Below are 27,671 nucleotides of genomic sequence, written 5' to 3' on the forward strand. Positions count from 1 at the left end.
TCACCAAACTATGTTTTTAGTAGGCATTTTTCACTAATAAAACTTTTTGACGCACTGTCTCGGTACAATGGGCACTTCACACCTTTACAGATTGTCTTGACCTGGAAATTACTCGATGGTGCCACCTGGCGATGTGAGTACCTTAACAACAAGTTATTTGGCCCATGAAATTCCTCATACTTGCAATTCAAACTCCACATAATTATTAATCATATTACAATTACATATCTCTGTAGAAATACAAATACAACAATATCTACGTAATTTACACATTAACAGGCATATTGTTTATATAATATACCACTTTTGCTGTAGTATTAAGATGTCTGAGGGATTTCCAGGCACGAATTCTTATGGCACTCTTCCACAATGCGTCTGAGAGTAAAGTAGGTCACGTCTCCCAAGGTTGGTACAGATCCTGTTAAGTATGTAGTCATGTATAGTATAGGTGACAATATAATAAAGACATGACACAGTGTACTGAAATAACAACACTGTATTTCCACACATAGTTCATGATTACGGGGCACATCCATATTGCAAGGAAACCTAGACTGTGCTGTCTTTCCATGCATCAGAATCAATGATTGTACTGTGTGAAGAGAAACAACTTGTCAGTGGCATACTTTGCATGTAGTTCCCACAGAGTTCCTCCCCAACCTGTCCCTTCCCACCCTTCCCCTTGTCCCCCCCCCCCCCCCCCTGCGCCCCCATAGTGAGGAGTATTGTGAGGAAGGATGTGAGGGATTCATTACACTGCATGTCCATGGAGTTTAAAATCATGTAGGTACATGGAGTTTAAATACATGTAGGTACAGGGCTGGGGCAGCAGCATGTGGGCAAAGAGAGATTGTCCCACACTGATTGGTGGCACCGGCATTTTGTGGAGATCAGGTTGTGATAAATCAACCCCATTTGTTGTTGTTACTGTTGTGATGGATAATGCAGTTCAAGGGATGATAATCATGAGGAAGCCATTGGCGAATGGATGTGATGAGATAGCTGCTGTATTAACATTGGCAGGACAGTATGTAATAATGAGTGAAGTGGCGTCTAATGGACTTGTTCCAAGTGTGGCATTCAGGGTGGTTGCCTTCGACAATGAGGTTGTCTATTAATCTGACACTCATGTTGTTGGGCTGGAAACAGCTAGTATCCAACATGACTATGAAATCGGTGGTGGGAACAGTAAGTGTGATTGCATTTTCATGTATATTGGCCACTTCAATGTGTCAATGGTGGACAGATCATATGGAAGCATCCATTCTCGTTTTAAGTAGCTTAATAATACTATGGTGGGTTTGCTGTTGAGGAGGATGTCAAAGGCTTGTGCACTACATTTTAACATCGTCTGCAGGCTTGTTTAAGGGGGCTGCAGAGGAAGTCGAATTCTATCATCACAGATTATGATGTTGTTGCAATGTGGACAGATTGCTGTGTGGCCTAAAATCTCGAGGGTACTTTGAGGTTGTGGAGGTGGGATTTTGCCATAAGTAATGTGTTCTTTAACTATTCTAATGAGAGCAGGAATTTCAGTAGAATCCATTGGAGGTGGTTGAAGCATGAAGTCGACGGGGCAAGCGAGAGGTTAGTCAAATAATTCGACAAGGAATGCATATAGTTCTTTCTTGTGTGTAGTATGTATGCCTAGAAGCAGCCACAGCAATGCTTCCATCCAGTAACTTACAGTGGCACATTGAAGCAGTCTTTAGTATGTGGTGCTACCATTTGACTACGCTGTTGCTTTGCTTGTGGTACACTGTAGTTCAGGAATGGTGGGTACCACAGAGGGCACATAGTGCAGAAAACAAAGTGAACTCGAAATGTCGATACTGTTCTGTGGTAATGGATACAGGGCATCTGAAGCGAGAAACTCAGGTGTCAAAATAGACTTAGCTGTAGTGTAATGTAGAGGAACAGCTTCAACCAAACATGTGATTTGGTCAGTGATAGGCAGTATTATCAGTAACCTTTGGATTTAGGAAGGAGTCCTATGTGGACATGTTGAAACCGTTCTTTTGGTATGGTAAATTGTCCAAGAGGTGCTTGTGCATATCATCCTACTTTGCTTCTCTGATATTTGTCCACATAAAACGATCGGTAACTAGTTCTGTCATTGGTCATATGCCAGGTTGTGCTAAGTTGTGCATTTAGTCGAAAATAAGTTTCTGAAATTGTTGTGGTACTTGAGGATGAGCTTGGTTCTGTGAGAGGTCAAATAATCCCTGCCGTGATGTACATCCATCAAGAATTGAGAAATGTAAGTGAAGTATCGGAAACAGCTTGAGGATAAGTCTTTTGATGGGTTATAGATGGAACCCACTAGTGGCGTGTAGTCTGTTTAGGAGATAAATGATCAGCCTCTCGCATTATTTTTAAACTGGCAGTTTCCTCATAGGCTGCAAGGCATTCATGATCGTATGCCAAGCATTTGCTCTGTGAGGCAGTGGGTTTCCAGGAAAATAATCTAAGGGGTGGTTGTGTGCCTACTGCCTCATGTTGAAGGACTGCACCAATTCAGTTATTCGTGTCCATGATAACAACTCTCTGAGAGGGAGTGCATGCGCCAGGTTGTCGCGTGAGTAAAGCACTCTAGTTTTTTGAAGGCTGTCTGCATGATGGCAGTCCACTGCAACTTCCATTTGCCATTGGGGTTTTTGTGTTTTAGTGCTTATGTTAATTGTGCTTTAACAGTAGCTACTTTCGTAACGTGGTGTCAGTAAAAATTTCTCGTCCCTTTGAAAATGGTGTAATTCTTGATATTCTCGGGGAGGAGATAGCAGATGGATTTATTCTGTTCATTGTGGCATTGGGTGCATACCAACAGCTGAAACCACATGACCCAGAAAAGTAACTTCGGTTTGTTCTAGTTAGCTTTTCTCGTCATTGATTATCACACCATTCATATTGAGGACATCGATAATTTGTTTGAGATGAGCCTTGTGTGTGTCATTATCTTGTGAGAAAACGAGGATGCCATCCAAGTATGCATAGTAGAAGGGTAGCTCCGGGAGGATGTTATCTGAGATCATTTCCACATGTTAGATGCGTTTTTAGGCCATACTGCATAAAAAAGATATTCAGACAAACTAGACAGTGGAATGACTGCCTTCTTCTGAACGTCATCTGCGTGCATTGTTATTTTGTGATAAGCCAGTTTACAGTCCAATATCCTAAATACAGACATGCCTGCAAGATAGTGAGTAAAGTTCTGTGTGTTAGATATTGGGTAACTGTGGACGACAGTGAATGCATTAAGAACTGTGTAATAGCCACAAAGGCGCAGACAAGCGTTTTTTTTAGACACTCACTTGATGGGTGAAGCACACGAGCTGTCTGAGGGTCGAACTATTCAAGCTTTTAAAAGATCATCACCACTGTTTCCACTTTGCAAAGTTTATCAGGTGGGAGCCAGCGTTGTCTGTGCTGAAACGGGTGCCCTGGCATCGTAATGAATCCTTGTACTGTACTGTTTGTGTCTGCACATTTGGAGAAAGTCGCTTGTGGAAGGTCTGTGAATGGCTGCCGATGCAGAATGGATAGGGTTGGATTGAGGTGCTCACATGTGGGAAGTGCATTACTGACCTTATTGCTGTGCAAAGGTAGTGTAGGCTGTGGCACTTGCTGCAAGATGGGCATGCCAAGGCTATGTGGCATCAGGGTGGTGGAGCCATTATCAATGGCTGCAGGTCGAGGAGACGAAGATATGCTACAGCAATCTCATCAGATCTTATTTGTATCACCTTTTGAAGTGTGTCATTGTCCATTTAAAGGTGGAGAGTATAATGTTTTGTTTCATATTCCTTTGGTTTTAAGAGTATGTACTTCTGGTAAACTTACCTGTCATGGAAACACTACAGTTAATATGATGTTACTCCTGGCGCAATAGCTCTCTCCTTACAAATTTTCTGCGAACTGTTCATATGCGTCACGAATTGGAGCAAAGCAATCAAAGTATTGCATTTGTGCTCTGGCAGTTCAATCGTCAAAATTACGTCAACATATCAGGGTATTAAGCCATTTGAGATTCGTCACGAGGCTGAAGCTTTCAACTCCGTCTCATTCAGTCTCCCAAATCTCCTCCAAACTTTGATAACTCTCTCTATACGCTTCTGCCAGGTACAGCTAGCCAATGAAAGAGCTTAAGTTCAATGGCACCTACCGAACTGTAGAATCTCTGACTCGAGTAAAGATCCTTGGTAACACCTGTTTATTGGTTCGTGTATCTGATGATTGCATCAAGGATGACACCAGTAAGTAAATTATCCCAACTTTCAACATCCGCATGAGCACGGTGGTTAACAGGTACGGGTGGCGCCACCAAACTTCACATGATACCAGCACTAGTGGAGATACCCAGCAGAACATGGTTGCCAGTTGTCGTCTCGGCAGGATGGGGAGGTCGCTGTTCTGGGCAGGGACTATCAAGTTGCGGTCAGTTGTCTCAGCAGGTGTTGTAAGCAGGGTACATTGAGACTGATGGTACTGGCTGTATGCGGTGGCATTGTTATCATCACATTTGATACATTGTGTTGCATAACAGCGAAACTTCTGATCGCCAATTTAAGTTCATGATCAAATGTCTCCCACTCTTTGATGATCTTTGCAATTTGAACTTGAGTTGGGAGTTTGGCTACCTACAATGTCCATGTACATGATTAGGCATTAACTGCATAGTTGACACCATAGTTGAGAGAGGATGTTGTTCATTAAATGTTCATTGTGTATTACATGTTTTAATTGGAGGTCCATTGTCCTGGAGAGACAATATAGTAGTTTTGATCTTCCTGTCGAATATTTTTCCGCCTTTGGCGCCAGGACGATGTCACTATAAACACCTCTGCATGTCACTTGTGACGTTGTGGGCAGAAAGGATGCTATCCACTATGGCAAACCATACAAAGAGCTGAGCCAAATGTAATCGTGGAAGCTTTAGTTGAATGCCAATGGCTAAGGGTTGAAATCAGTGGTTCATTAAATCTGTTGCCATGGAAGCATGTATGGTGATAATGCAGTTGAATGTCACATTGCCTTATGCAGCGAGATTGATAGCATGAGTGAATTGCGATTGCATGGGCAGCTGAAGTGGCACCAATTTGAGACTTGGTTCACACAGCTTGGTAGAACTATCACTCATGGTAGGTAATCCAGTGTATGAGAGAACACGCGGTAAATGTTCAGTATGCCCCACATGCGAAGTGGTTGTGGTGTCAAAATTGCACAATAAGTCCTCAGTAGGACGCCATTGTCGGCACCGACGTCGTTTGCTGATTTCCTTCACTGATAAGTGTCACTATTACTTTTTACTAAAACACTTTGTTGTAAATTTCGTTATAGAGCACCATATGATATAGTGTTGTACTAGTGGGCGAACATTGCAAATAGCGACACACATAGCTGGCCATTGGCTGCATTGTTGTTGTTCGGTATCCAGTTGAAGGCATATTTGCCATAATTTGCGATCATCATAGGTCACCGTTGTACTCCTGTATGGTACAGAGGACATGCAACAGATATATGACGTGGCATAGCGAAATAATGACACTTTATTTTCACAAATATTACAGGATAACAGGACACATCTGCATTACAAGACAGCATAGACCACAATGCCTTCTCACACAACAGAGTCCAAGATTGTGCTCTGTGAAGAGAAATCACTTGTCAGGGGTGTTATTTTACATGTAGTTAAAACAAGTGTACTCTGTGTCCTGTGAGGCAGAGCATATTCCCACAGTTTCTTGTTGGCATGGAGAAAGCACTGAAGCTCTGGTACCTCCACGCTTTGTGGAGACTGAACCAGGTTTGTAGCTGTCCTGAGTGGGGGAGTCTGGAGTAGAATCTGTTGATCTAGACATGTCATAATCGCAGCTGCTAGTTGTTTCAGATTTTCTTACATTTTATTAGAAGATTATTCTTTCTTCTCAGGTTAGATTGTGGAATGCAGCTCAGGGTAGGTAGGCAGAACACTGGGGTGGACTTCATTGTGCAAGTAACTTCCGCTCCCGGGATTGGAATGACTCCTTACCCTCTCCCTTAAAACCCACATCCTTTCGTCTTTCCCTCTCCTTCCTGAAGAAGCAACCATCGGTTGCGAAAGCTAATAATTCTGTGTGTGTGTTTTGTGTGTTTTGTTCTTGTGCCTGTCTGCCGGCGTTTTCCCGCTTGGTAAGTCTTGGAATCTTTGTTTTTAATATAACAACCATTATTGTTTGATTTAGTTGTGTATCTACCACCTTCATGTGACTGCTGTTTATCCAGACTGCAATACACTGCCGCTAAATAGACAAGGCTGAAGGTGAATGATTATACAATAAACTTTTCCAGAATATTGTTTCTTGACCTCAATTTACCTGCAGTCTCCTTTAAATGTTGTTTACATGAGTGTTCTGTAAAATGTAACTCCATAGCACTGTAGATATTTGTAATGGACCAGGTGGCTATCATCGAAAAATATTTCCAGTTCTCAGTTGGCTAGTATATTACTCAGACGAAAGCAAATTAATTCAGTCTCCATTTATGATTCGTCTCATTTTACACACTTAAGTCTTTTGTTAATATATCTCTGATGAACTTGGTTTGTTTGTGCTCTGTTCTATTTGTGCTGTGTAGCGTTACCCAGTTGTCAGCATAACCAAACTTCAATGACTGAGTGGCTGCGATATCTGTGACGTACAAGCTAAATAACAGTAAAGGTAGGACTGAGTCTTGATGTAGGCCACTGTTGAAGATCCTTTAGTCACTAATGGTGCTGCTTATAATTACCTGAAATTGCGTGTCAGCCGGCATAAACTGCAGACAGCTCAATAAATACAGCAGAAATCTTTGGGTGCTTCTGGAAGCCAGCTTCTGTGTAAGTTGTCAATAAAAGTTCTTGCTCCACAGAGCTTTGGTTTGAATGGAATGGTATTTTTCACAGAAATCTTTCCAAGTAACTCAGTGTGTGTTCTGTTATGCTCTCAGAATGGTATAACTCTGAGATTTGTTGTGGGTATTACCTGGTTTTAAGATACCAATGATCTTCATCTGTTTCATTAATCGTGGAAAGGATCCTTTTTTCAGAATCTTGGGGAAAATTTGGGCTAGCCATGTTTTAGCATATTTACCACAGTGCTGGAGCTTCACTTGATGTAATGTATTGCAAAGCCATTGAAATATGTTCAGGAGTGAAGAGGAGAGAATATGGGCTATGATTGGACATTCTGCCATTATAATTCTCATTTAAACTTGTGTGGTGTGAGGTCGGAAAATAAATGGTTTAGATGTTTGCAGCAGCTGTATTCGGTGTTATGAGGTTGTTGCTGCTTGTTATTTGATTTGCTCCCCAACAAGTTGCGTAACAGGGAAAGGAATTTTCTGCTTGATTGTTTGAAGTGTAGTTTTTTAACAGTGTCCAGCCATTACTGGCTGTGCATGGTGTCTAGACTATGCAGCAGTTTGTCTGCTGTTTATTGCTCGCCAGTGGAGAGGAAGTCCTCATACAGTTTATCACTGCCTATATATGAATGCATTCCTTCCAATAATTTCTGAAAGTAAACTTTCTTGATGTGCACCCACAAATATTCCATAGTTGTTGCTGAAGGCAGGAATCCATAAGAACATATTATCAAGGTTTCTAGAGAAGTCAGATGACTTTGCTTTTTGAAATTCCCAGCGGTGGCAGGGAATGTAATTTACTGATGGATCTGCAAGCCTGCTTCCAGTATTACAAGGTGGTACTGACTGTGTGGGAAGTCAGACAGGACTCACTGCATTTATTGCTATACTGTAGGTTTAGGTGAAAAAGTTGTACGTTTTATATCAAGTTGTGTAAAGTGTGAACTCGGGTTGGTGGAAAGCGATTTTGTATTAACCTTATATCATGTATACTTAAGTGTTGTTCATATATGTCAAAGTATCTAAATGTGTCAAAGTGTATAAACCAACTGTCAAAACTTTAGTGGCCTTCAGAGTCCGTTTTATATAAGTAGCGAAACCTGCTGTAACAGGGGAAAAGAGGGAAGTAGCTGAAAAATCAACCTGAAAAGCTCGAAAAGGCGAATATGGTCTCTTTAAAAGACTGACGTGAAAGAGGGTAACCAGCTGCCTCAATCCTTATTCCGCCTTCCTTACCAAAGTTTTGGTATACCAAGATATTCCCAGTTTTTTGTACTGAAAGAAAATAGCAGAGAGACAGTGATGGTGGAACTTCCTTATTTCCCACTATTCTTAGCTGGTGCTGTGTTCTTAAATTCTACTTCCCCAAAACTCGCTGTATCAGAAACCATATCTTTTGTACATCTATAAACGATTTTTTACCTACCACTACCATTCTTGTTATTGTGGTCAAAATAATAATAATAATAATAGTTACTGTTAATACTCCTATTAGCACTGTTAGTGGCAACAGCGGCAGTGGGGTACAAATATAACCAGTACTAACTCTATTAGTTCATAGTCAACACTATTTACTCACACTGCCACTACAGGCACTTAAATCATTGTAAAACATCAGTCTAACATAACAGTGGCGACACTCCATCTTGTTTTTGTTACCCCAGCGAGAGCAGTGTCCGAAGCAGCCAGCAAGCGACAATTCTGACTATGACATCAAATAGTGCGAAAAGTAACGTTTATACTGATTTATAACATACTTCTTACAATAGGGAATGTATGCAGTCCCATAAAAATCGACAATAATTACAAGATTACACCATATTTGTAATTATTTAGTGTCCTGAGAACCCTCGGAGATACAAAATGGTACATTACAGTACAGTTTATTTACGATTATCTTCTAACTTACATAAATTTACTGAGTACTGCCTTTTTCCTTTAAAAACAAAAAATTGCTAAAACTTCAGAAGACGCCATTTATGTATGCAACAATGTGGAGTTTTATTTACTACACTGTCAACCAAATCAGTGAATGTGGAATGTAGGAAACCTATATGGAATTTAATATCTATATTGTTTAACGTAACAAATAAGCCACCATGCCTGTAGCTTAAGGGTAACCACATAGTTTTGATAAGAAGTCGTCAGAAGCAACAAAACTTTTTCCCAACACAGAAGAAACAAATCCCACACTTGTTACTAAATCTGAGCCACAAACAGCAAGAACCTTCAACACATTTGCTTTTGAAGCAAGAGTAATTATATTTACGAAAATAATCGTGTATTAGGAAGTCGATTGAAATATAAATAATGGTCGAATCATAATGACTCCATAAACAAATTTAAATGCCAAGGAAAATACCTATGATAAGAACAGCAGGAATAAACGCTTCTCGTGCATGAAATGTGTGTGTTTACATTTTCTTGATTTCAGCGCAGTAAGTTGCAATGCACACATATCTGAAAATATTTCATCATGAATAAGTTGTAGCTTTTGTCATTGAATCTGTGTGTTTGGCTATTTTTACATGTACTTTGAGAGTATTCTTGTTTCTTGATAATATTTCAACACACGGAACGTGAAGATATATTAACTATTTTGTTAATCAAGTACAAAATAATTAAGAACAAACATTATGCCTGCAACTCATATTACTTTCTGCGCTAGTGTCATTCCAGCTGTCAAATAGTAACAACATTCGTACGAGAGAATGTTGTGACTATACGCATTAGACTGTGGTAATACTATTTGTCTTATTAAAACTGCTATTTCATAGGCACCTTTCATGTATGTGAGAAACTCTGGTCCAATGAAAAAGAGAAGAGAACACGAACCTCCTTAAGTTTTTGGCCACAACGCACACCTGCTCTCCATAAGGGTTGTATAGAATTTTATATGGAAGGGGTCATTAATAGCACCCGAAAATCGGATAGTACCGAAAGAGGAAGAGAGACGTACCCTGAGGGTTTGCGCCATAAGGAGGCTCAACAGTTTTGCTAATTACGTACTTTTCATGAACGACAGTCACAGTATTCTTTTAGTTTCCCTCTATTAACCTAAAATTTAACCTTTTGTTGTCAAATTGCGCTATTTGTTTATTCTCTTTGCCACAAATTGTAGTGCACAGATTCCATTTTTTACTATTTCTCATCTTTGTATTGCAGAACATTTCCCAATTAGATTGCATGGTGTCCAGTTACCAGGTGCATCTCAGGAATCAACAAGCAATAATTCGTTGTATCATTGTTATTTCAAGGCGTTCTACGCAGCCATGTGTATTGTGTTGATATAACTTACAGTATGTTATTCTGGTAGGTTTCATTACCCCCCATAGGGGGGGAAAATCTTTACGAATATTAATTTTTTATAATATGCTCTTGTTCAAATACAAATCATTTTACTTCGACCTATGTAGAGAAATATTGTCACCAGTATTTTCGTGGTATAACGCTCGTTAACATCGATTTTTATCTACGGCCTTTCGCATCGCCGAATATAAAGTTATGTTGTCGGCATATAATGCTTCGCTCAAGGCAAGGCCATAGGGGAAATGATTCAATATATTATACACAGTACAGGAGCCTATAAGGTATAAAACAACTTCTATTTTAAGAATAACTAAACATCTTTTACCAACATATTAATCCGGCCAACATCTCTTTCCCTTAAATTTGAGTGATCTGGTTTGAGATTGAGGCGTTGGTATTGCTCGTAAGAAATTATAAATGTTTCTTTATGTTAAGTTCACACATTCAGCTATACAGAATCGGCCATAACACTGGACTATTTTCAAATTTATTTAACAACTTCTCAGAATGAAAATGCTTAGTGTGTAATTGAGTAGCTGGTTCGTTCGAAGTGTTGCGGGGGTTGTCATCCCAAGTATGTTACGTGATATAACGTGTTTTATTTCGAAAAGTGCAAAGTTTCATCTAATTATAGTGATCTAGTTCCTCATCAAACTGATTTCTTCCACATTGTCTTCGGTAACTATATCGACTACTGACAGTGTACGCAAAAAAAAAAAAAAATGAATCTCTGTAGCGCGGTAAATAAATCTCTGGTTGGCGGTAAAGTAAGTTATAGTGGGCGGGAAGAAGTTCCTGTTGTGAAGGTAAAGTTGTGTGCGTTTTGCAATTATTTATACATTGTTTTAGTTGATTGTACACTCTAGATGTGAGACTTGAACCTAGTTTTATAATCTTTTTAAATACAGACATGCATGTATACGGACAAATGTTAATTTTGTGGAAAGAGTTATGACAGACTTCACGTGTCATTCTCGTTCAGGTCAAATTGTGTAAGACCTTGTAGCAAGAGTAAACACATATGAGGTGTTTTCATATTAAACGTACAAGCTAGGAGTAGTGGAACAACTAATGTAAACGGTCGTAAGAAATAGTATTAAAGAATTGGTTGTGGTAAGCAGATTGCTTCATGTTGCACTATCTTTATTGCAGGCCGTTACCAGAAGACACCAGTGCCATCAAACACTGTAGACTACGATGATCGTTAGTAACAAGAAGCTGAGTAGTGTGATGTATTAGGAGTATTTTCGAATCTAGAGGTAAATTTAATTGCTCATGTATTGTTGTTTTGTGTTACTATCCAAACACATCGAAGACAGTTGTAGAGAACAGTAAGAGAGTCAGGTTTACTTTTTGGAACCATCAGTTGCTACGAAAGTTACGACGTCTGTTAGTTTCACAGACACGACAATATTTGCAACATTCTGGCATTGTTGCACGTATTTTAATGACCAGGGAAGTGAGAATAATGTCGACAACATTTTGGGAGGAAGGAAAATAGTCCGCCTTAAGTTGTTAGGTATAATTTTGTTATTCTACATTGTCTGATATACAAGGTGTTAGTTTTATTTACAAACTAGTGTGGTGAAATGTTTATGTAAGGCAGCGCACTGTGTTTTTGTGAATATATAGAAAAAACACGCAGCTCATGAATCTACAAAATATCTCCTCCCCCCTCCCCAATGCATGTCTTGGCAACCTTGTTTCGGATATGTAGTTACAGGCGTTACCGTCAGCATAAGCTGATTTGCATATTATGTTATCAACTAATTTTTCAAACATTTTTTTCTGTCGTGTGAATGTACGTCAGTATCTCATATTTTATTTCTTCTTTTTACATATAATTCCTCTCTCACTGTTATGTTTTTATATTAGTGTCTGTTCGTGAATATCGAAATTCTTTGCTGTTTTTCATCCTGTTGGCAAGATTCACGGTACAGCTTTTGTCAGTAATGATGCTATTAATTATCTGTGTCCTGTACTTGAATAAGATTAGGGCCTAACATGATAGCTACAGATATTTGTTTACAGGACAGCTCCTATAGCAACAGTCATTCTGAGAACTTGTTGCTCTGCTATCTCTGATGCTACTAGTGGGGGATGTAAATACCACCGTTGGATGAGAATGACAATTGCTGTGTTAATGTAGGATTTATTTGCTTTGTGTAATTTGTGTATCTACGATATCTGTTCTCAGCAGTATGTAACAAGTTAGGAATGAAAATGTGCAGCGAAGTCTCAACATTGCTATGATCTTGCGAATTATATGAATATATTTACTATGGTTCAAGTAGCAGTTGGCTGCAGCAACAGACACTGCTTGTTTACTAGTGAGCCGGTGACTACATTGCCTCGTTGCAAGCCTTACTGTTAATAGCTTTGTTATTCTCAATCATTTCTAAAGAACTCTTATATTTTATATGATAATGGTTATTTTGGATGGGTCAATGGAAGCGCCTGCTCCCACCTGTTGGCTTTGACCCGTGACGTAATCCAATTGTGATGTGTGACGTCTCAACGGCGTGGCGTTTAGTTTGTGAGTGTGGCGGGTCTATAGGTATTGTTTTGATGCGGTAGGTGGTGCTCTCTTGGGTTGCGTGTTATGGGGGTTTAGTTGACGCGTTCAGTATTTGTGTTGACTATGCGTTTGCAGGAATAGTTTCCAGTGAGTTAACGATTTAGTTTTTGTTGTGTCCAAGTTATTGTAGTGTTGTTTGCTGTTTGTCTTGTGTGATTTGTTTATGCATTTGTTAGGTGTGGATATGACTGACAAGTGTTTGTGTGCGTAGATGGGGGGACTGTGCTTTGTCCCTCATAAAGTTTCTCCAGCTTTTTGGGCTGTTGGCCAAAGGGGTGAAGTGCTCTGTCTGTCCAGAGGAAATATGATTGACGAAATTTCTGGCATCTCAGACCAGGAACGGCTACATGTAGAGGTGCTGTAGGAATAACCTATGGCAATCTAGAAGGCGAGCTTCCTGGTTCGAGAAGTCTTAAGTTGAGCATTCGAGAAATTGTGATAATGACTTGTCATTTTTGCTATTCTCCCACAGTTTCTGTGTGTATGGGATTGGTTTGAGTGAGAGGGCTGTGCTTGTCATTTTGTCGTGAAGTGTGTTCGGAGTATATTAAGTACAGGGGTAAATTGGGTGGGTCTGGGGTGGTGGTGGAGGTTGACAAGTCACAGTTTGGGAGGAAGTAGTATGGGAGGGGTAAGTTTGTGGTTGGTGTATGGGGTGGGGGGGGGGGGTTCAGAATGTTATTTAGGGTTTCGGAGGGCCAGACAAAAAGGGAATTAGTGGGATTAATTGAGGATTTCATAGAAGTGGGGAATACCATAATTGGAGGTACATTTTCGTCTTATAGGGGGTTGTGTGACTGGGGGTGCAATCATTTAGCAGTTGATCACAATGTTGAGTTTAAAAATTGTGAGACCTGGGCCTGTATGAATTCAATAGAGGGTCTTTTTGAGGCCGTTAAGTCAGTTATTGGGAGGAGAAGAGGCACTCTTCTAAACTTCAGTCTCATTTAGACGAGTTCTGTTTGCAGAAGAGTGTTTCTGAGGGCTGTTGTATTTTTAGTTTTTTTTTTTTAAGGGCAGTTAGTAGTATTTATAGGCCGAAGGTGTCGGGGGGGGGGGGGTGTGGCTGTAGCTCGGAGGGGGTGGGGGGGGTGGGTTAGTTGTTGGCGAGGTAGGTGGGTGGGGGGGGTGTTGGTTGTTTTGAGATTTTGTTGTGGTGGATCTCTTTTATTGCAGTTGTTGTTGAGTTGTAGTGAGTGATTGATATTTTTTTGGTTTTTATTTGTTTATGGGTCTTTGATTTTGGGGAACGGGTTGTGGGTGGGCCGAGATTTTTTGACATACATAGGTCAAGGGAAGTGTTTGATTCCAATGTGTGGTTGTAGCAATGGGTAGTGTCATGAACCGCTGTTGAGCTTCATAGGTCAGAAAGTGTGTTTGATTCCTGTGTGTGGGTCGTAGGTATTGGTGTTTTGGTATTGTGAGTTGCTGTTGACATATATAGGTCAAGGGAAATTTTTGACTCCAATTTGGTCTTTCTAGGTTGTTTTTTTAAGCAATAATTGTGGCGTTGCTGATCGTTTCAGAGTTTCATAATGTGGTATCAATAATTGCTGTTGGGCTATATAGGTCAACAAGGGAAGTGACTGATTCCAGAGGATATGGTGTGTAGTGGAATTTGGGAAGGTTGTGTGGTCATTTTATTTTGTCGTTTTGTGTCTTTTGGTACAGTGGCATGTGTTTTTATTAAGTTTGTCCCCACCCAAAAAACCCCGTTAGTTTCATTATATTTTTGGAGGAAGATGTGTGTGATGGTTTTTTGATCTATTTTCGTGTATGTTGTCATGTTTACGTAATGACGTCATAAGCGCAATATGGGAGTTGTTGTGAATGGTGGTTTCCGCCATATTGGTGACATCATGGGTCAAAGCAGACAGGTGGAATCGGCCGCTTGCAGTGGACACTTGCAGTGCCTTGATTATTGAATATTCTATTGAGATAGTGTAAATTGATGTGAGGCCAGTTTTTTTTTTTTTAACAGTTGCGTGAAAGAAATTCTATTTCTTTACCAGTTTCAGGCACCTAGTGCCCTTCAGAAAATCAGAATCAACACATTATTATCAAGTGTCATATGGACGACAGTACATGTACAGATATGGTATTATCTTTTACACTAATCTTCTGAAGGACACTAGGTGCATGAAATTGTTAAAGAAATAAAATTTATTTGTTGCAAGTGATTACAAATTTTTGACAAATATTTTTACAATTCTTGAAGGAAGGTAGGTAAAGTGCTGCTTTTTGATGGTAATTTTGTGTTTACTGCTTTTGTGTTGTGTAACTTGAATGTAAGACTAATGATTTCTTCACCCATCACATTGACGTACATCCTATCAAGGAGAAACTTCAGGCATGTGGAAAGCATCAGTACACATTAACAAAATACAAGTAAATCACAATAAATATAAGCTCTTCCTGTGTGTTGCTTCTTGATATTTATTCTTATCGCAGGCAAATGTATCAGTTACAATTAAAGAAAGTTGCTTCTTTTAAAAAGCCTCAGCCATCTCAAGTCGTCAAATGTCCTTTGGTAGCTAAAATTTACTTGATGGCAGGTATTTTTCAGAGGAAATAATTAGTTACATCTGTAAAAACACAGCCCAGTTTGCAGTATGTTGTTATTAATTTATTCATTGGAACCACGAAATCATTTTAGTAGTTTTTACGTGTGATAAATAAACAGTATTTGATAAATCAGGATTAAGTTCCTACTTATGAGTTCCAGAAGTTCAGAGACAACACCAAGCAAGAACAGTTTCAACTTTACCTTAAATATTTAATTTCTACATGAATTTGAAGTCAGAAGATATACAGTAAAAAGATGATTCAAAAAAAGTTTACTAAATGGCATTGCACATCAGGCATACAACAAGGATCAGTAATCACATACAAACTGGGTATTGCAAACGCCATGGGATGCTGCTACAGTTAAGAGAGTGTTGCTAAGCAAACACACATGGAGATCGTCGCCATTCATGGCTTGGAAATGTTGGAAGTAGCATGGCTAACTACACATGCTGCAAAATGGCGGAGAAGCTTTCTATGTATGGCGCGACCCACTGCAGTGGATGGAAGCCATGTGATTGTATCATGCAAAATTGTCAATAGAAATATTTCATGCCATTAATTATTTGGCACCCTGCATTACCAAGTGTACAAAACTGGCTCTTCCACATGCAAAACCCAAATTCTGGTCACCAGTGAACAACACACAGTTGTGCGGAAGAAAGCATTCTTCCAAGGGTGCTGCATATGCCGTCAACAAGTACATGAGGTGTATCGCATGCCACTTCTGTCCCCCAACCCTTTGTCTGGCGCATTGTACACAACAAAGGACTGCATCCATTTCATTTCCAGTGCATCCAGGCATTATAACTGGAAGACTAAAAGTGCTGTAGGGTTTGTGTGGTGGTTTCTGCAGGAATTTCTTCCAGACAGAAGTTTCACAGGGGGTATACTTCACACTAATGAGGCTGCATTCTCACTCAAGGGTGTGATGACCAATCACAACCTGCTACATGTTCTCATTTCTCAAAATGCTAATTTACCCTTAAATTTTGGGCTGGCGTCTTCGGAGACTGTGTAATTGGGTCATATGTTCTCCTGAACTGACTCTATGGTCCCACATATCTTGTATTCCTGTGCTAGGTTCTGTCGAACGTACTGAATGTTGTTCCCATGCCTATTTGTTACTGCATTCGATTTCAGCACCCCCTGCCCCCCTCCCCCTCATGCATTGCAGCAGGCAAATGTGGGCACATCTGCAGGCAACCTATCCTGGCCACTTGCTTGATCAGTGGATCAGTCACATGGCCACCTTGATGGTTTTGTCCTTGGGGGGGGGGGGAGGGGAGGAATCTGAAGGGCCTTATGTATGAAACACTTGTTACATCACCAGAGGACCTAGTGGGCAGGATTGTTGCAGCAGTGGTATGTCTTAGAGATGCACCAGGTATCTTTCAGAGGGTGTGCTGTCCCTTGGAGTGTCAATGTCTGGTGTGTTTCGATGCATTTAGACAAAACTTCAAGCATTGCCTGTAGTGGACATCCATTTGTAACATGTAACTAAATAACTGCAATGCCATTTAGTAGTGCCAGGTGGCCTCTGCAACGTCCCATTTTCTATGTGCTTACTGATTCTTGTTATATATCTGATGTGCCATGTCAGTTTGCAAACATTTTTTTGAATCACTCTGTATAACAGCTCCAGTATGGTGTCTTCTTTTCCATGAGTTTGTATGTACGTACACATATGTTAAGTTACCTCATTTCATATGCATGTAGTTCATAGTTATGTTCAAACATATGATCTTTTTTTAAGACGCCCTTTTTTAAAAATAAGTATTTCATATATGATACAAACAAGACAGGCAGTATTTGTAGACTTTGGGTATACAGGAATCTCTTCATGCACCTTTCTTTATCACTCTTATGGTAGCTTTATCCTGACTTGTTTCAGTTACACTTGTGCTTATGTTGAGTGACTGGAGTAAATATTGTCTTTGAATTTATTAGATTTTAAGAAATCAGTATTCAAGTCACCACATATAATTACATTTTCCTTTTGAGTGTTTATCTCTTCCAAAAGTTGCTCTGTTTGATAATACAAAATGGTCTTTTCTCCATCTGGTGACCTGTACAAGCAAATAATAATTTTATTTTGCTTTCATAATTGAGCTATAATGTGTTCTATATCACATATGTACGACGTGCTTGATTAAGCGAAGCTATCAAATACTGGATTTTCATACCCTGATTCCTCCTGCCTTCCCTGCTTTATGGACTTCTTGGTGTTTGATTCTTGGCTGGTTGGTTCACTGGATGTGGGATTCTGCTATGCTACTGTGAGATGTTTCTAATTTTCACTTTCTTACTGTCCTTTATCACCCATCTATCAGTTAATTACTACTTTATTCCTTTAATTATTGCCATATAACTAAGAAAAGCTTTCAACCCTTGTATGTAAATAATGAGATAATTTGTGGAGAGAGTTTCTAATGAGGTATCGTTTTCAATTTTCATTTGATCTGTTTGGGATTACCAATTTCTTGCTGTGTTACAGTGATGTGTGTTTGAATGACTGTGCTCAAGAATATGTAACTCCACTGTGGACTGTAAACAAATAAGCAGTCAACATGAAAATTATTCTTTCCATGTACTGTGGTAATGAGGATCACAATTCAGCTGAAATGTTTCTCTGCGATTAGCAACAAAACCCATTAAGTAGTAAATGTGCTGGGACAAGAATTTGAAAATCATTAAAAATGTTACTGCGAGATGGGTCTCTCTACTTACACAGTACACTTACTGCTTGCTTCTGTTGAATACACATTTCATTTCTTTTAGGTGCACTGCCCCAGAAGATAATTCCACAAAGCAACTGGGAATGAAAATATACAAAATAAGGAGAAACTGGCACCTTTAGGTTAAGACAATGAGAAATGCCTCTAAGGGCAAAACATGGTGAACTGAGTTCTGTGATTAGATTGTGTGTTGACTTCATTTTAACTTACTGTCTCAGTTAATCTCTCTGTCTGGTGCTGGGAAATCTTTTTTGCTTGTTTGAAGTTCCATAGTATGTACCTTTGTGAGATGAAGAATTAAACTGTCAGCTGTGAATCAGTTGCTGCCTTGTCCAGCTATTGAGGTGTCTCTCGAAGTTAATATAGAACCCTTGATTATTATGCTTATGTCGTCAACGGACAGTCACAATTTTGAACTGTCATTTGAAGTAATGGGAATATAATTTAAGTAAGTTAAGAAAAAGATGAAACTCAGTTTGGGCTTGTTCCCCCATTCTGGGGTTAGTCATTTTTGTGACTCAATCTAGGACACTCTGCTTTGTGTCGTAAGGTGAGACTCTGAACACACAGGTGGGTTCTCTACAATGCTATTAACATTTCATTTTGCCATCAGTGCAATGAAAGGCTGTGGAAAGATTGCAAAATATAAATCAGTTGGATAACTTATTTTATCTGGAAACTCTTTGTGTATTTAAAAAAAAATAGTGTCATTACAAACGTTATAAAATATCATTAATGTATGTACTGTGTGGTTCCAAATATTGTATTCTATGAATAGTTCATGATATCTTACTTTGTCACTCTGAGGCTTTTAGGTTTGTTGCTGTTATTTTCCAGCATTTATTTTGTTTTGGTTGTTGTTTGTTCAGAATACATTATGTTACCTGCAACTGTATGAGTGGTTGTTATTATCAAACACGAAAAGTGAACTTTTTTATGTTAGCGATACACTAATGGGAATTGCAGTAGTGTTAAGGATACAGTTTTGGTGTGCAGTAAGTTGTTACATAATTTATCATGTACTCATATTTGTTGGTTGGCTTGCAGTTGCTTTTAAATATTGAAAATGCTTGTTTTAGAGTAAAGATACTAAGAAACTGACTGATAACAGCAATATTGTCACTGAAACTAGTTTGCGAAATACAATGAAATAAATAAAAACAAAAGTGTTTTGTATCAAAACGGATCCAAATCTCATATAGTTTGGATAATTTAGCTTTGCTAACACTTTATTCATTGGGTCTTTCATTGCTTTCTTTGTTGAGGACTCTGTATGAAAGCTATGCCGAGAGGCAGTTGACTAGTTCTGTTCAGTTAAATGATTCAGTATTCCTTCATAGACCACTTTCTCAACCATTTTTGAAAACAGGAGTGCATAGGTCTGCAGTAAGAGGTTCTTTGCTTATCTTTAGTTATGTAAATGAATGTTACTTCACGTTATTTATATCTATCAAAAATATGCAGTGAATCGTTGATTCATTACAAATTTGGCTAAAAGGTAATACTTCTCATGTTGGCACAATTTTAATGTTTTGTTGAGACACCATCATAAGTAAAGTTGCGACTTTTTACCAACCAGGTAAATGTATTAATCCCCTTAGGAGTTGCATTGAAAAAACTGATGTCTATTCATGTTACTATATTCCTAGGTTTTTCTAGAACTTGGACTATCTTCTCAGAGGTAATCCAACCTGCTGACTTTTACAGTTTATTCATAAAATTTATGGAAATTGCAGCATTGTATGGGTGGACAGTGTCATTTTATAACTTCAAAGATAAAAATTTGATATGTCAACATTGGATGACCATCCCACTTCTGTACAATAGATTGTTTGTGTTGATCGAAAGAAGTCTGTGGTAGTCGATAACTCATTCTTTGATGTGATTGTGTTATCATTGGAATTGAATTTAAAACTGGTGTAACAGTTCTTCCATAAGAATGTAACATGTTGACGGCCTCTGCTGCACAAATTCTTTGTTCTGCTCCATTCCCTTGTTGTGGTTTAACCAACAGTGTGTGTGTGTGTGTGTGTGTGTGTGTGTGTGTGTGTGTGTGTGTGTGTGTGTGTGTGTGTGTGTGTGTGTGTGTGTGTTTCCTATTTGATGGCAAGCTACATGTGCTAGGAATCTGGCATTGTTGTCGCTATTTGTTTCTTACTTTTACAGCATGAGAGGTCTCTCGGATATTTCCTCCAGAAGGCTTATTTCTGTGGGACTATCAGTCCTTTCCAAAGGAATCACCTTTTGCCTCACTCCCAAATTCAGCCATACAGGACTATTTAAAGACCTTCTCTCCTTCTCCCGGTCCCTACAGTGGAAACACTTTTACGCCACCAACCTGACCAATTAGACTCAACCAAAGGCCAATATTGAACCTTGCCTAACTCGGTTCACTCCTCCATCCCCTGTTAACTTTCCCAGAATTTCGTAACCTTGAGCCTTGGCTCACCATCATTCCCCAAAGCCCCAACATGCAAACTAACCTTACAACCGCAGAAAGAGCCACAGTCCATCATCTAAAAACTTGTCCCGACCTTATAATCCTACCTACAGACGAAGTCTACCACCTTTGTTGTGAACTGCAAGGATTACGTGGCAGAAGGACTCCAGGTGTCAGATACTTCCACCTACAAACCATGCCACAGCGATCCCATTCCAGTAATACGGCAGGATCTCCAGTCACTACTCAAATCCTTAGACCCATCCCAGAACCTCTCCCCATAGTATGTCTCTCTACTTACCCCTACCACTCCCCGCACTCCCACCTTCTACATGCTTCCTATAGTCTATAAATCCAACCACCCAGGACGCCCCAATGTGGCCGGTTACTGTGCCCGCACTGAGAGAATCTCCGCGCTCTTAGACCAACTACTTCAACCTATTATCCTGAACCTATCCTCCTATATAAAAGATACCAACCATTTCTTCGACTGACTCTCCACATTTCCTGTCCCTGTACACTAACATACCTAATGCCCAGGGCCTTATTGCTATCGAACACTACCTTTCTAGACACCCTATGGTTTCCAAACCAACATCCTTCTTCCTAGTCTCCATGACCAACTGTATCCTCACCCACAGTTACTTCTCCTTTGAAGGCATTACCTACAACAAATTCGCAGTATGGCTATGAGCACTTGCTTGGCACCATCCTATGCTAACCTATTCATGGGCCATCTAGATGAATGCTTCCTAAAATCCCAGACCTCACATGAGTCAGATTCATTGATGACATCTTTGCTATCTGGATTGAAGGTGAGGACACCTTATTCATATTCCTGCAGAACCTCGACAACTTCTCCCCCATTTGCTTCACCTGGTCCTACTCAACCCAACAAACCACCTTCCTAGATGTTGACCTCCAACTCAAAGATGGCTACATCAGTACCTCCATCCATATCAGACCTACTAATCACCAGCAATTCCTCCACTTCAACAGCTGCCGCCCATTCCATGCCGAGAAGTCCCTTCCATACAGCCTAGTGAGCTGTGGTCATTGCATCTGCAGTAATGAGCAGTCCCTCTCAAAATATACCGAGGGTCTCACTGAAGCCTTCACTGACTGTAATTATCCTCCCATCCTTGTACAAAAACAAATCTCCCGTGTCTTATCTTTCCAGTCTCCCACCACATCCCAAAGTTTCACAGTCCGGCCACAGAGGAACATTCCCCTCGTAAATCCGTACCATCTGGGACTGGAGCAACCGAATTACATTCTCTGCCAGGGTTTTGATTACCTCTCATTGTGCCCTGAAATGAGAAATGTCCTGCCCACTATCCTTCCCACCCCTCCTACTGTGGTATTCCGCCGTCCACCAAACCTACACAATATACTCGTCCATCCTTACACAACTCCTGCTCCCAATCCCTCACTTCATGGCTCATACCCCTGTAATAGACCTAGATGCAAGACCTGTCCCATACATCCTCCTACCATCACCTACTCCAGTCCAGTCACTAACATCGCCTATCCCATCAAAGGCAGAGCTACCTGTGAAACCAGTCATGTGATTTACAAGCTAAGCTGCAACCACTGTACTGCATTCTATGTAGGCATGACAACCAACAAGCTGTCTGATTGTATGAACGGCCACCGACAAAACAAGTGGACCGCCCTGTTGCTGAACACACTGCCAAACATGATATCCCTCATCTCAATGATTGCTCCACAGCCTGTGCCATATGGATCCTTCCCACCAACACCAGCTTTTCTGAATTATGCAGGTGGGAACTTTCCCTGCAATACCTCCTACATTCCCGTAACCGTCCTGGCCTGGCCTCAACCTTCGTTAGTCACTGTCCTCACCCATCCAGCCCCCTCCCTGTTCCCATTCCAGCACTACACAGCCATCATTTCACTGTCACACCCAGTCTTTTTATTTCTCTCATTTCCGCTACTTACCCCCTCCCACCTTTACATATGTATGTCTGCTTGTGTCTGTATATATGTGTGTGTGTGCGCGTGCGCGCCTGTCCCTTTTTCCCCCTGAGATAAGTCTTTCCGCTCCCGGGATTGGAATGACTCCTTACCATCTCCCTTAAAACACACATCCTTTCGTCTTTCCCTCTCCTTTCCTCTTTCCTGATGAAGCAACTGTGGGTTGCGAAAGCTTGAAATTTGTGTTTGTTATTGTTTCTATCAACGTACCAACACTTTTGTTTGGTAAGTTACAGAACCTTTGTTTTTAGATACATATTTCCCATGTGGAATGTTTCCATATATATAATAGAAAGAAACTTCCACATGGGAAAAATATATTAAAAACAAAGATTCGAAGACTTACCAAGCGATGATAGACAGGCACAATAAAATACACACACACACACACACACACAAAATTTCGAGCTTTCGCAACCGGCGGCTGCTTCGTCAGGAAAGAGGGAAGGAAAAGGAAAGATGAAAGGATGTGGGTTTTAAGGGAGAGGGTAAGGAGTCATTCCAATCCCGGGAGCGGAAAGACTTGGGGGGGAAAAAGGATAGATATATATACGCGCGCGCGCGCGATTTTATCCAGGTCCCATCTCCTTGATTGCCAACATTTTTCCAATTACTGCAGATCACAGCCAACAAATTATGGCCAGTCAACACCTGTTTCTGGAAATGTTTTATAGTTTAAAATATGGCTTTAAAATCTGCCCTACCATTCTTTAAACAATCTGAAAACCTCTGACATCTCGAGGCCTCATTTACTTATACAGCTTTCATTCATGATACTTTAACAAATTGTTGTTGTACCACACTGCTTCCCTTTTGCATCCCTTTCCCTATTCCATTTTCTATTACCATTTTTGCTTCTCTTCCTTCTCCTGCTGCAGTGGAGCTTCACACTCTCAGGAAAAATAGTGGTTATGGTCTTTCCATTGCTTTCAGCTACAACACTGCAAGCCCATGTTGGCTAATTTTACACTGGCAGGTCAGTTAATCATATAAGCTGTTTTCCCTGCAACTACTGAGAAGGCTGCTGCCACTCTTCAAGAACCACAGGTTAGCCTGGCTTCTGGATAGATTCTTCTCTATTGTTTTTGCAAGTGGGCAGCTCGAGCTTTGTAAGAGCCATGGTTTGTGGGGGTGCACAAGCACATTGTGTTTCAAAAGAAAGTTTATATTTGAAGAGCTCTCTGTGCATGTACCAGGAAATCAGAGGGGGGGGGGGGGGGGGGTTGGCTGTGTTCATCGCTTGCTTGGCCAATGGGAATTCAGTCGACATAGAGCAGACAACTGTGCGTTCCGCGTGTGAAAATTTTACAAAAATGTTGATGCAGCAACTGTGGCACAGAGGAAATATTGCAGTGATTGTGGATTGCACAATATAAATCGTGCTCCATGGTTCCCCTTATCTGGAAATGGATCAGAACATTCAAGGAGAGTGTGAATTGTTCTGTTCTTGGTGATCCTGACTCTACATTCTAAGAGTTCATGTTCTTTAAATATGCATAGGTCATCACTGCATTGACTTCTGCAAAAAGACCTCAAAACTGGACCCTTACAAAATCCAATTTCTGCAAGAATTAAAGCATCAGAATGCCAGACATAGGGCACAGTTTGTTAATTAAGTGATTGAGTGCCCTTCATCTGTTTTCTGATGCGGCTAATTTTCGTATGAACAGTCATTTTCGTAAGCAAAATGGCCACTACTGCAGTGAGTGAATCCTAAACAGAAGCTGAGAAACCCCTTTATTTGCCAAAAGCTACTGTATGCGTTGCGACATTGGCTCAAGGAATTATTGGCCCATTTGTTTTCAAGACAAGATCAGTCGTGCATTTACAGTGAATTAGGAATGTTATGTTGCGATGTTGGGCAAATTTTTGCTGCCTGAATTGCAAAATTTTCCTTATTACAACCAAAGAACATGGTTTCAGTAAGATAGAGCCACAGCACACACATCCACAGATCTAAAGTGTATGTCAATAATCAGACTTCATAGAGCAATTGAAAGAAATTATCCGTAGTGAAGTGGCAAGCATCCAGTGTTTACACGTCGATTTGTCATGCAAAATTTTGTTCATTGTTTAAATGAATCTTTAATTGTAAGAAGTAAATTCTTTAACTGTATATTTTCTGACACATCAAGGAGAAACTTCCTTTTGAGACACCTTTTATAAATATGAAAGCCATTGACTACAGCACTTCACTACATGAAAATCAACATGGTGCGTGCTTGGTTTAATTATAGCATTCAGTCACAGCATTGCACAGGGCACATGACATTACACAAATGTGTTTCTGGTAGTACTACAGGGCACTCTGTATATTTCTTTCAATAAGGAAAATACTTATAGAATAAAAACATTTAGGAATAAAGGAGACTGTTCACCAAATAACAAAAGTCATCGACAGGTGCACACACGAAATAGAATGAAGACTTGTCTCCTTTGTTTGTGTAGCCCTAAAACTAACTTAAGTTGAAAAGATACTGGAGAAAGAAACCAGTGTTTCTGCAGGTAGCAGTCATAGTTTTAAGTATTCCATCTATCATGTGACAACAGTGGAGCTCACATGCCATCATATATCCTGTTGGAAGCAAACCTAGCTAGCACCATTTTCATGATTGCAAAATATATTGCCATATTTGATCGTTTTCACTTTTATGCTTCTGTACCGTGAAAATACTCACATTAATTGATGCTGTATGTGGAACATCTCTTCAGACTGACTTATCTTCATACAGTTTGTCGTGTAAAAGTATTGGGGAATGTAATATTACGTAACAAAACTGTAACGAGAATAGAATGCATATGTAGGTTTTCTTGTCTGATGATGTATCTAGGTCATCGGTTCTTTTAGAATTAAATGGTCAGTTGAGTGTCAAATGTGAACTTAACCCCAGAGAGAAAAAAATTAGAGATCTAGTTTCAATATTAAATAATTATTGGTGGAAAATATTAGAAACTAGCCCTAGCCCTCACATTTATAGCATTTTTGCACGAGAAAAAGGCAAATGTGAAAGTTCACTTCTCTTCATAGAAACTTGAATTGAGTCATATCTTAACTGTGGGTTGTATGTGTTCTGAGGCTTACTTGGTGCTTCCAAGGTTCTTGGGTGTACTGCCAGATCCAGTTGCCAAAAGTCCACAATATTTTAGACAACTATTTAATCATCTTCAGGTTGTGCTGATGAAATGAAGTGTCTCCTGCAGGCTCGTGGCTTTTATACCTGCCAGTTCAGACTTCAGGCCACATCATCCCAGCACCCTGCTTTATTGTTGGGTGCATGCGGTTGTGACACAGTAGTGGGGAGAGTCTCAGTTACTTTTGCCCACCATCCCTGTTGCAACTCAAGTGTTTCTTTGATGGAGCTTAGTGTTGGCTCCCATACCTTTCTCAGTTGGAAGCCAGTGTCCATGTTGATGAAATATCGTCAGTCACACAAATTTCAATTGCTTCCTTGAAGATGCTGTCAAAAAATTTATCAGCAGTAGCCAGGACTGCGTGCAGATAATTCATTTTATGTCCATTTTCAGTGCTGTGTTCTGCTATTGCAGACTAGTTGGACTGCAGTAAGCAGGTGTGCTGCTCATGTTTTACATGTTGATATTCGGTTGTGTGGATTGTTTGTCCAGTACAAGATTTTCTGCGTTCACACAGAACTTCTTACACCCCTGCTCATACGCAATGGTGGAGTCTTTGTTGCTGCTTCACTATGGTATTATCGTAGGTTGGCAAGTGGATGCTGAAGCAATCAGTAAGCATGTAACAGTATGCTTACTGTTATATTCCAAAATGCTATGAGATTTTTCTGGGGATCATACCTTGCGTTCTGTTGGTGACAGAATATTGGGGCCAAGTGTTTTGGATAGCACTTTGGCCAAGGACCATTAGTATTCCTAACTGACAATGTCTTAGTGCCAATATCCTACAGTACAGGTTCAAACTTCGAATATTACACAGTGCCTCCAGCTTAAGCAAATGGGATGGTTCGTTTTGCATTTCATGTGGTCTATGGTGAGTCTAATGGAGGCACCATTAGTTCATTGGCCACACCTTAGAAAACCCAAAAAAGCGTTTTTTCCATCTTTTTTATTTTTTTTGCCAAAACTGAGCTAGCAATTCCAAGATGTCTCTGTACAGTAAATGGCTGAAACTTTGTGATACATTCCTAATATTGAACATCCTTGAAAATTTTCTTGATATCTTTATCTGTTTCAGAGGTACAGAGATTCAACTTTATCCTACATGTACACGTAAAATACGCATGTAAAAAACTCTGTGCGGGCCTGGGGGTTAGAATAGGCCTGAGGTATTCCTGCCTTTTGTAAGAGGTGACTAAAAGGAGTCTCACACCTTTCGGCCTTTGTATGATGGTCCTCTGTAGGGTTTGACCTCCATTTTTCAAAATATTCCTGAATCAATCATCATGACTGAATGTCAATCTTTCAGTGAGATCTTTGGCCCACTTCCAGTCGCGCTCATCCTCAATCTCCTGGGCGAGGACACCTTCCTGGGTGCGTTTTCCACCACGCACTATGCAGTGTCACTTTCTGTGCCGGCGATGACCATGGACTTCTTTATATCCAGCATGGTAATCACTCTGTTGTGGTGGGGCACCATGTACCCTTTTGGCTATAACCCTCTGACAACACAGGGATTGCTCTGTTGATGCCTGCGGTGCTAACTCTCCACATATGCCAAGGAGTGCATGCTCGTCACCCTGGGGCATCGGGACTCCCAACAATACCATCCTGCCAGGTGGCCTTTGCTGTGGCTGGGTGGCTCCTGTGGGGAGGGTCCCTGGTTGGAGTGGGTGGCATCAGGGTGGATGACATGCCATGAAGCATAGTAAGTCATCTCTTGCTGGTGGTCTGCCGCCAGCAGTTTCTAAGTGGGCAAAGTCTAAATTTAATGCTAAGGACAGCAGTGAAGTTTATTCGCTCCGGTACCTCATATGTAAGAGAGTTGATGAGAATTTTTCATGTCCATGAAGCCTCAGTTTTTTCTGTGTAGCATTTGGAGGACGGCTGGGGAGGTGGAGGGCTTGTCCAAAGTGCACTCTGGGTCACTTTTGATGAAAACAGCATCCTCTGCGTAGTCACAGCATTACTTGCTTGCGGCAAGTTGGGGATTTTTTTTTTTGAAGTTAGTAGCGCTATTAGACTTTTTTTATTT

At 40.3% G+C, this 27,671-nt stretch overlaps 1 protein-coding gene across 4 annotated transcripts in view; it reads left to right on the forward strand.

Moving 5' to 3' along the window:
• Nucleotides 1-10,443: 10,443 nt before the first annotated feature.
• Nucleotides 10,444-27,671, forward strand: part of LOC126281166 (uncharacterized) — a 39,911-nt gene continuing 22,683 nt past the window's right edge. The window contains exons 1-2 of one of the 4 annotated variants that reach the window (XM_049979840.1): nt 10,444-10,466; nt 11,338-11,444. The gene's annotated coding sequence lies outside the window, so the exon portion shown is untranslated. Of the gene's footprint in view, nt 10,467-10,899; nt 10,992-11,187; nt 11,212-11,337; nt 11,445-27,671 lie in introns of those variants that run through there. The other 3 variants (XM_049979839.1, XM_049979841.1, XM_049979842.1) reach the window with 3 other exon arrangements.

The sequence above is a fragment of the Schistocerca gregaria genome, chromosome 7 (genome assembly GCF_023897955.1).
Source record: "Schistocerca gregaria isolate iqSchGreg1 chromosome 7, iqSchGreg1.2, whole genome shotgun sequence".
Taxonomy (NCBI): Eukaryota; Metazoa; Arthropoda; class Insecta; order Orthoptera; family Acrididae; genus Schistocerca; species Schistocerca gregaria.